This window comes from Ochotona curzoniae, unplaced genomic scaffold (genome assembly GCF_017591425.1).
Source record: "Ochotona curzoniae isolate NIBS_2020 unplaced genomic scaffold, NIBS_Ocur_1.0 patch365, whole genome shotgun sequence".
Classification (NCBI taxonomy): domain Eukaryota; kingdom Metazoa; phylum Chordata; class Mammalia; order Lagomorpha; family Ochotonidae; genus Ochotona; species Ochotona curzoniae.
Genome location: NW_024466934.1, coordinates 35,645 through 44,243, shown reverse-complemented (window position 1 = coordinate 44,243; position 8,599 = coordinate 35,645). Strand labels below are relative to the sequence as shown.

Genomic DNA, 8,599 nt, shown 5'->3' with positions numbered 1-8,599 from the left:
AAGGATCTCGGCCTGAACGAACCTTACTGAAAGTCCTATGAACTCTTTGGAGATGATTTCCCCCACATGGAAGAGGGGTTGGAGAGCAGTCATTCAGAAGCCTCGCAGAACTGGATGCGAATTCCATGTCTCCAGATTGCATGTGCTCCTGGGCAAATGACTTACGCTTTGGAGCCTCAGTAACTTTAGCTGTAAAATGGGAATATACATAATATTCCTGTTCCTATTCACACAGAGTGACCATGAAGACACTGCACCTGGAGAAGTTCCAGTAAGCTAGTGTTTACTGTTATTGTTCTGCCAGCCAAGGCCCCAGGTGAGGAAGGTCAAGAAGAAAAAGAATAAGGCTCCTCCCTGTGGGCAAGTCCCTGAGCACAGGCCCAGTGCCAGCCTGCCCTAGCCCTGTGTTGGTGGCCTGAGCCATCCCAGGAACATATAGACCCAGAACACAAGGTTCCATAGAGCAAGTAAAGAAGGTCGGGGCTGAGCGAGAGGGCTGCAAGCTGTTGAAATAGAAGGAAGTGGACCTGGCTAAAGTCCTCGCCTTGAACATGCCAACATCCCATGTGGGCACTGGTTGTAAATCCGGCAGCCCCACTTCCCATCCAGCTCCCTTCTTGTGGCCTGGGAGAGCAGTGGAGGATGGCCCAAAACTTGGAGCCCTGCACCCATGTGGGAGACCTGGAAGAGGCTCCTGGCTTCAGATTGGCTCAGCTCCAACTGTTGCAGCTGCCTGGGGAGTGAATCATCAGATGGAAGATCTTCCTTTCTGTCTCCCCTCCTCTCTGTATATCTGCCTTTCCAATAAAAATAAATAAATCTTTAAAAAAATAAAAAAACAGAAGGGAGCATGTGTGGCACAGTGGGGGGGGGGGGGTCCTGGTATGTGTGTTTCAACTCACAGAAGGGATCTCAGAGTTGTGAGAGACACATTGGGGCATTTTCAGTAGGGAAGGATTTTGGAATTCACCTGGAATCTGATGCTGCCCTTGCAGGATGCCCCTTACTCAGTCATTCTGTGGGGAAGGGAGCTCCACCAGAAGCTGCCAGAAACATGGGGATCCCTCCATGCGGGAAAACACAGGCTGAGGAATGGAAAAAAGCAAATGTACGAACTCCTGAAATCTGAGCAACTAAGAGCCCAAGTGAGTTAATGCCGAGTGTGGGAGGGTGTGTTCGCACAGGGCTTAGCCCCAGAGTCCTGCTCAGGGACCTCGGAGGATGCCAGGACTGCCCACATCACACCATCGCCTTCCATCTCTAAGAGGGGTTGGTCATGGGGAGGAAGACAGAGATCACTGCCACCCCATAGCTGAGAAAACTCATGTGACACTATGGGCCAAGGTTCCATTCTGGAAAAGGCCAAGCCAGGGCTGGGCCAGGGTTAGGTGCACCATGCCTGAGAAGTACTGTGGCTTGGAAACTAGACATGTTCAAGGCAGTGTTTGTGCCTTCTGGAATCCCATCGTGCTGGTGGTATGTGAGAGACCTTGGGGCTGATGGAGAATTCCTGAACCTTGTGAAAGGTACGGCTGGGAGCCACTTCAGTTGCAGCTAGGTTTGGCTCAGCCAACAGCCTTGGCACCTGCAGCAAGCTGTCCAGACTCTCTGGGCTTCAGCAAGTGTGTTATCTGTCCTGTCTACCATAGAGGCTTGTTCTAAGGGCTCAATGAGACAAATGAAGAGACAGGGGTTTTGCAAATGTGATAGTTCAAGTCTCACTACCAGACTGAAGATTAACACCAGGTGTCCCTTGGGACCCAGCATCCGGCTGTGGTGGCTCGGTGCATAGCTTTCTCTGCCTAGACTGAGCTGAATCCAGTCCAAGAGTTCACAGGGATTCCTCTAGCGAATCATAGCAAAGTTGCAAACGTTCAGGTTGAGAAACGACTTTAGAATTCACTCAAACATCTCTAGGTGCACAGGAAAAATGGCTTGTTTCTTTAGGGGAATTTGTTTTAAAATGGAGAAGTCTTTTAAAAGATTATGTTTTCTTTTCACACTTGAAGAACAAAAGAGAAGTTGGGTTATGTTCAAATATGTTAAGATTGAGGCCACTGCTGTGGCTTAGCAAGTCAAACCACCACCTGAGACACCAGCATTCCATATGGGCATGGATTCATTTCCCAGCCACTCCACTTTCAATTTAGGTCCCTCCTGGTGTACTTGGGAGAAGCAGTAGAGCATGACCCAAGTTTTTGGGCTCCCACACTCATGTGGGAGACCTGGAAGAAGCTCCTGGTTCCTGGCTTCGGCTTGGCCCAGCCCAGTCATTGCAAGCTTTTGGAAAGTAAACCAGCAAATGGAAGCTTTTTTTCTCTGCAACTATGACTTTCAAATAAATAAATATTTTTTTAAAATATGTCATTTTTTTCTAATAAAAAATTGTATTTACTTAGAAGCATTCAGAATGTCAACAAAACAGCTGCATTTTTTTTTTTTTGCAATTACAGAGTGGTATTCAGGTAACAGAACAACAATTATTTCATATAAGCTGCATCAGAGACAACTGAAGATGAAAAACTACCATCCCCATATAGAACTAATTTGTGCTGTGCACCAACAAGAACCTGCTTTAAATTTCCATGCCAATTTACAACCCCCATACTGTACCAGGCAAGGTTAGTGGCTATTGAAAATACCACCAGGACAGGGCTATCTAAAGACACATTCGGTAGTGTGTTAACTATACAAAAAAAGACACTGTGCAGTTTAAAAACAAATCTTACACAGCCTTACATTTCAATTTTTTTTCTTTAAAAGGAGTGAGTTGTGTACAGGGGGCTAAATGCTTTATAGACAAGGAAAAAAAAACTGTGCTAGAACCATCGTCTTCATCCTCTTCATCTTCCTCCTCTTCTTCATCTTCTTCATCCTCTTCCTTCTTTTTCTTGCTCTTTTCAGCCTTGACAACTTCCTTTTTGGCTGCATCAGGTTTTCCTTTAGCTCGGTATGCGGCAATATTCTTGTTGTACTTCTCCTTCAGCTTGCAGCCTTCTTCTTGTGAGGCTGCTTGTCATCGTCGGCAGTGTTATTCCACATCTCTCCCAGCTTCTTTGCAACATCACCAATGGAGAGGCCAGGGTGCTCCCCTTTGATTTTTGGACGATATTTAGGAGGGATGTAGGTTTTCATTTCTCTTTCATAACGAGCCTTGTCCGCCTTTACCATATCTTCAAATTTTCCCTTCTCCTTAGCAGACATGGTCTTCCACCTCTCTGAGCATTTCTTAGAAAACTCTGAGAAGTTGACGGAAGCATCCGGGTGCTTCTTCTTGTGCTCCTCCCGGCAAGTTTGCACAAAGAATGCATATGATGACATTTTGCCTCTCGGCTTCTTAGGATCTCCTTTTCCCATGGTTAGTTATTTTTCCTCTGTGAGGCACAGAGTCGCCCAGTGCCCGTCCGGCTCTCACTTGCCCTGGCGCTGTCTCTATGGAGCTCAATGTACTGCAATGGCTCTGTCATTTCTTATATTAAGCAGATTGAAAGTCTAATGACTTTGTAATCTTTAAATAATTCACATTTGAAAATAAAGCAAAAAAAAAAATCTCCCCCCAAAATGCATACCATTTCCCTTTCAGTAAGCAAACGATATAAATATCCATCTTTAGGTAACAGGTGGCAAAACATCACATGTTCACTGTCAGTGACTTCACACCTATCACCTGCATGTGTAAAAACACAGCTGCTGTAGCTGAGAAATCAACCTTAGAGAAGTGCATTGAAACGAAGTGTTGCTGTACAAATTCTCTGTGCAAAGAGAGCAGATAAAGCTTCAAACAAGAATGTGCAAATTGATCGTTGTTGCATGTTTCATCAAAACAGTTGATTGACATTAAGGAAAATCAAAAAATAGAATGACTCATTCATTATGCTTCTCTGTTACAACTGACACTGTCTTAGCAAGAGCTCAGATGTGGAGTACAAGCTAGCTTTGCGATTCAGCTCCACCCTGGGGAAGCTGTTGGCCCTGGAACTTGTGTATCTTTGAGCCTTTGCCTCCTTGTTACAAAATGGGGGAAGAAGCGAATTACAATAATTTCATGCAATTGTGTTCTGGGAACAAAATGAAATAATCTATGCACCAATGCTTTGCAAATGTGAGTTATTATTTCCTGGTGTTCCTTTTATTTTTATCCATGAAATATACATACGCACATTTATAGTTATGCCACAAATATGTATAGCTTCGCCTCCTAAATTGTACTGATTGCACAGTGCACCACCATATTCTTCTTTCTTGTTGCTCAAACCAAAATGAAGTCTGGTGACTGCCAGTTATTGGAGGGCATGACATACCAGGTCTTGTGCCAAATGTGTTATACTAATCTTTTATGAAATGAACATTAAAATACCTGTTGGAAAAGAACCACTATGCCTAGTTCATGGGTGAGGACCCTGAAGCTTTGAGATAATAACTTGCCTGGGGACTTGGGGGGAAGGTTGAACATCTCTGATCTGAAAAACCAAAGTTTAAATTGTTCTAAAATCTGAAACTCTTTGAGGGCTGACATGACACCACAAGTAGAAAATTCCACACCTGACTTCACGTGACCAACTGCAATCAAAACACAGGTGCAGTCAATGTACCATATTAAATCACCCTCAGGCTATGTGATAGGCGTATATGAAACAAATGAACTTCATATTTGATCTTGGGATTCTCAAGATTTCTCATTTATGTATGCTGAATTTCATGATAAAAAGTCTGAAATCTGAAACCATTTTGGCCCATGGTACTTGGAAGAGCTGGGGTTCCATAGCAGTCTGATCTCAGAATCTATTATGCAAAGCATTCACCATTCCAATGTTGTCCTTCCATCCCTCCCAGGTTTGTTCTATTGTTCGTCCTTAGAGGAAATTGCATCCTGCAGCTTCAGGAATCTCTCTTCCTCCTCCAGAAAGCCTTCTCAGTTAGATCAGAGGGAAGTTACAGGCATTCCTGTTTGAATGTGAGATTCCTGTGATCACAGGACTAAGTCACTCACTAACCCAGCCATACTCGGGAATACATGACGTGGCCATGTGAAGGTGGCCTGTCTGTCAGCTTGTTGGTCTGTGGGCAGCTGCTTCATTTCTGTGGCCAGGTAGGCCACAGCCCAATGCCAGGGTGGGGAGACATTGAGAGCCGCAGATGAATGAATCTGGGTGAATCACAGGCAATGGCTCCTGTATTGAGCCTTTCTTTGGAAAAAGGCAGCAACTACAGTCAGAACTCTGCCCAAGTGGGTGATGGGGTTTTCCAACTCCTGGAGTCAGTTAAGCCTAGACTGGTCAGCTCCCAGACAGGGGAGGTCGCAGAGGGTCCACATGAGACACTCTTGCCTCTCTGGCCTTGGACACCCTGGAGGGCAGTGCCAGATCTCCATTGCCATGTACTGTCCAAAGGGGCAGGGCTGGTGTGTGCCAGTGCTGGGATCCTGCTGGAGACCTCTTCCTCTCCAACCATGAGTCTGTGCTGATGCAATGAGAACACTGCTGACTATGGGGAAGAGTGAGTTTTTATTCTTCTCTTACATTGTTGTCCTGAACAAGACAGAGAGAGGCAATGAACTCAAATATGGGGAGGAACATAGCAACTCTTGGCTGTATGATTCTAAACTCTGGGCCACAGATCTACTGAGACTTGCAGGGTGGTCTTCTAGATTCCCTCCTGAGTGTGTCTATCCCTGAGCTGACAGGTCCAATATTGGTTGAAGGAGTGAAGCTTAGCATTGTCCCTACTTGTGAGTCCCCTGGGAAACTTCCTTAGGGTAACAAAGAAGCCAGCTGGCACCCTGGGGCATTTGGTTAAGAGCCCTGCACTCAACCTGAAACCAAAATCTCTCCATCCTACCTGGCCTCCTTATATGCTAACCAGGAATGTAACCTGTCCAGCATTTGTTCTGAGCCTTATAGCAGAAGCCGTGCTGGTCTGTGCTCAGAGGCCAGTCTTGGAACAGATGGATGTGTGATTCTAGAAAGGGAATCACAAACAAGAAAGATCCATATGGCTGGGGCAGGGAATGAACCAAAAGAGGCTGGGGTAAGTTTTTGAGCTAAGAGCAATGTTTCAGATCTCAGCCACTCAAGTGGTCACCTAGGTATATACACGTGTCAGAACCCACTCACCTGTATGTTAACTATGCTCATGTAGATTATTATACTAATATTGTGCTATTCATTAGAAACACAAAGCATAGGACACAGATTGGCAGCAATGGTCACTGAGGCATGGGTGAGTTTAATTTTGAGGACCCCTATTCATTTACAACAAAGGTGAGGTAGACTGTGCACATCCCTGGAAGATTCACAAGGGATACGGAAAAAAGCAGACGTGATTGTGAATGCTCACTGTGACAGCAGGGCTCACTCCGTGCAGGGTTGCCACCCCAGGAAGGTGGTCTCACTTGCTCTCAGTGAGCACAGATGTTTCTCTTCCTTTGCCAAGCTGCAAGGGGCAGGGTGCTTGGTCCCTCGGAGAACGGAAGGAACCTGTAAGTGACCAAAAGGGAAGGCCATCTGGTTAGAAAGCCAACTTGTCTCTATTTAAAGTTTGATGTTCTGCTCATTGGGAACTTTTTGCATTAAAGTTGCTTTTTGAAAATATCCCATTAAATGTGTTATTTTTTTTAATTGCCTTGACACTGTCTTAAATCTTGCAGCCTGGGTGAATGCCTCTCTTGTTCACCTTTGTCCAGGTCCAAGGAAAAGAAGGAAGAAAGGGTTGGTCATAGTCCAGAGAACTCACACTGCAGGGCCAGCCTTCCCTGCCAGCCTGGGTGGACGGGGGAGCGGTTGAGCCCTGGCCCAGAGAGACTCAGGACTTCTGGAAAGGCAGTGAAGGTGTGTTGGCCTCTACAGGAGGGTGTGCTTATCTGTATAGCTGGCATAGTGTGTGTGTGTGTGTGTGTGTGTGAAACTCTATCCACACAGGTGGACATGCCTGGAGGCAGGAAACACCCAGAACCTGGGGCTGGCAGTTGGCTTAGGTGTCCCACACAGGGAGTTACAGGTGAGTCCTAGGTGCCACTGACAGCTTTGCATGGGGTGGGGGCAAAACAGACAGTAGGTCAGGACCTGCTGAGTGGCAGCTGGGGAAGCAGGGGGAGGAAGGCAGTGACCAAGGTCAGGTGTGGGTGAAGGGTAGTACAGGAGGTAAAAGAACGAGGGGGCATTATAGAGGGAGATTGAGGCTGTGCAGTCAGGAAGACAAGGAACGTGGACAGAGCATACCAAGAAAGGTCAAAACCAAGATCAGCTGCAGCCATCAAGGGCAGGGGCAGATCTGCTGTCGGGAGGTGGCCCAGGTCTCATGCTACCCCAGCTCCTTCTGCTCTGGATAGGGCACACCACACCCAATGTGCCTTCAGCTCCTCACTTGCGCTGGGTGGCATCCCAGGGCATGGCTCTGCCTGGGAGCTCTTGGCCATTCCCACGTCCATCCCAGCAGCTCTTCCTGTAGGGCCTGATACTAAGCAGCCAGTACTTGCTGAACAGAACTTGGTTAGCAGGGACTACAGGCCAGGCTAGTGTTGGCTCTGAGGGAAACCCAAGAAAAGAACAAGCCATCACTCTGGCATTCCTTCTGAGCCCACTCAGTACCTAGTACCTGGGAGGGAGGGATGTTCTTGTGCTTCATCCAAGTTCACACAGCTGGCCTTCACCTTGGAGTCAGGATCTTGCCTCCTGACTGGGCCAGGACCCCATGTCTGAGTTCTTTTCAGATTTGGTGGGAGGGATCTTCAGCGCAGGAGGCTTCTTTAGGGACTTGCATTAAGGTATGGAATAGGGGCCCTTGATCCTGGCCTGTGGGTCCCAAGGCTCAGGCAGCCAGAGAGGGGGTTGAGGACCGCATGTCATGTTGGCCTCTATTCTGCCCTGCATGGGTGACAGGAGGGTTGGTGGGTGGCTGGATTCTGCCCTCATGGGACATGGTACTTCAAAATAACCCAAGACTTGAGACCTTGAAGGTCTAGGCCTGGGACTTCTGCAAGTTCTTCTACCTGTGCCTTCATTTCCATCAAGACTCCGTGTGTTGGGGCCAGTACTTTCCCCTTGAAGCTAGAAGTTTCTTGGGGAGAATAAGAATCAGTCCCTTTTCAAGGCTTTGTTTAAATGTCTTCTGCAGAAAGGTTGTCCCAGTGACACTGCATCTAAACTGGCCTCTGGGTCTCAGCCTCCTCCAGCCCTGTCTCCCAGCCTTCTCCCGTTCTGATTCACATGGACTGCTTCACCCATCTGCTGGTTTCTGGCTGCCTTCCCTTCCCCCTCATCACCCCAAACCCTAGGATAGGGGCCATGGGCCTGCTTGGTGCACTGCATCCCCAGCACCTGGAACAGAGGCATCCCATGGGTACTTGCCAAATGACCGCTATGTGAAGCACCTGCAGGACACCTAGTACTTGATTCTCATCAGCCTGTTGTTGCTGGCAGCCACTTGGGACGGGTGTCATTTGCTCAGCCTCCCCAGCCCCATGTCTTTGTCTCTGAAGAATCTGATCTCTGAGTTTTCAAACACTGAGCCTTGGGCCCAGCGCGGTGGCGGTGGCGCAGTGGTTAAGGTCCTCGCCTTGCATGCCCGGGATCCCATATGTGCACCGGTTCTAGCCCTGCTT

The 8,599-nt window shown here is 47.5% G+C and overlaps 1 pseudogene; it reads right to left on the bottom strand.

Annotated features, from left to right (window-relative positions):
* Positions 1–2,826: 2,826 nt before the first annotated feature.
* On the bottom strand, positions 2,827–3,454 carry LOC121167437 (annotated as a pseudogene).
* Between the last annotated feature and the right edge of the window lie 5,145 nt (positions 3,455–8,599).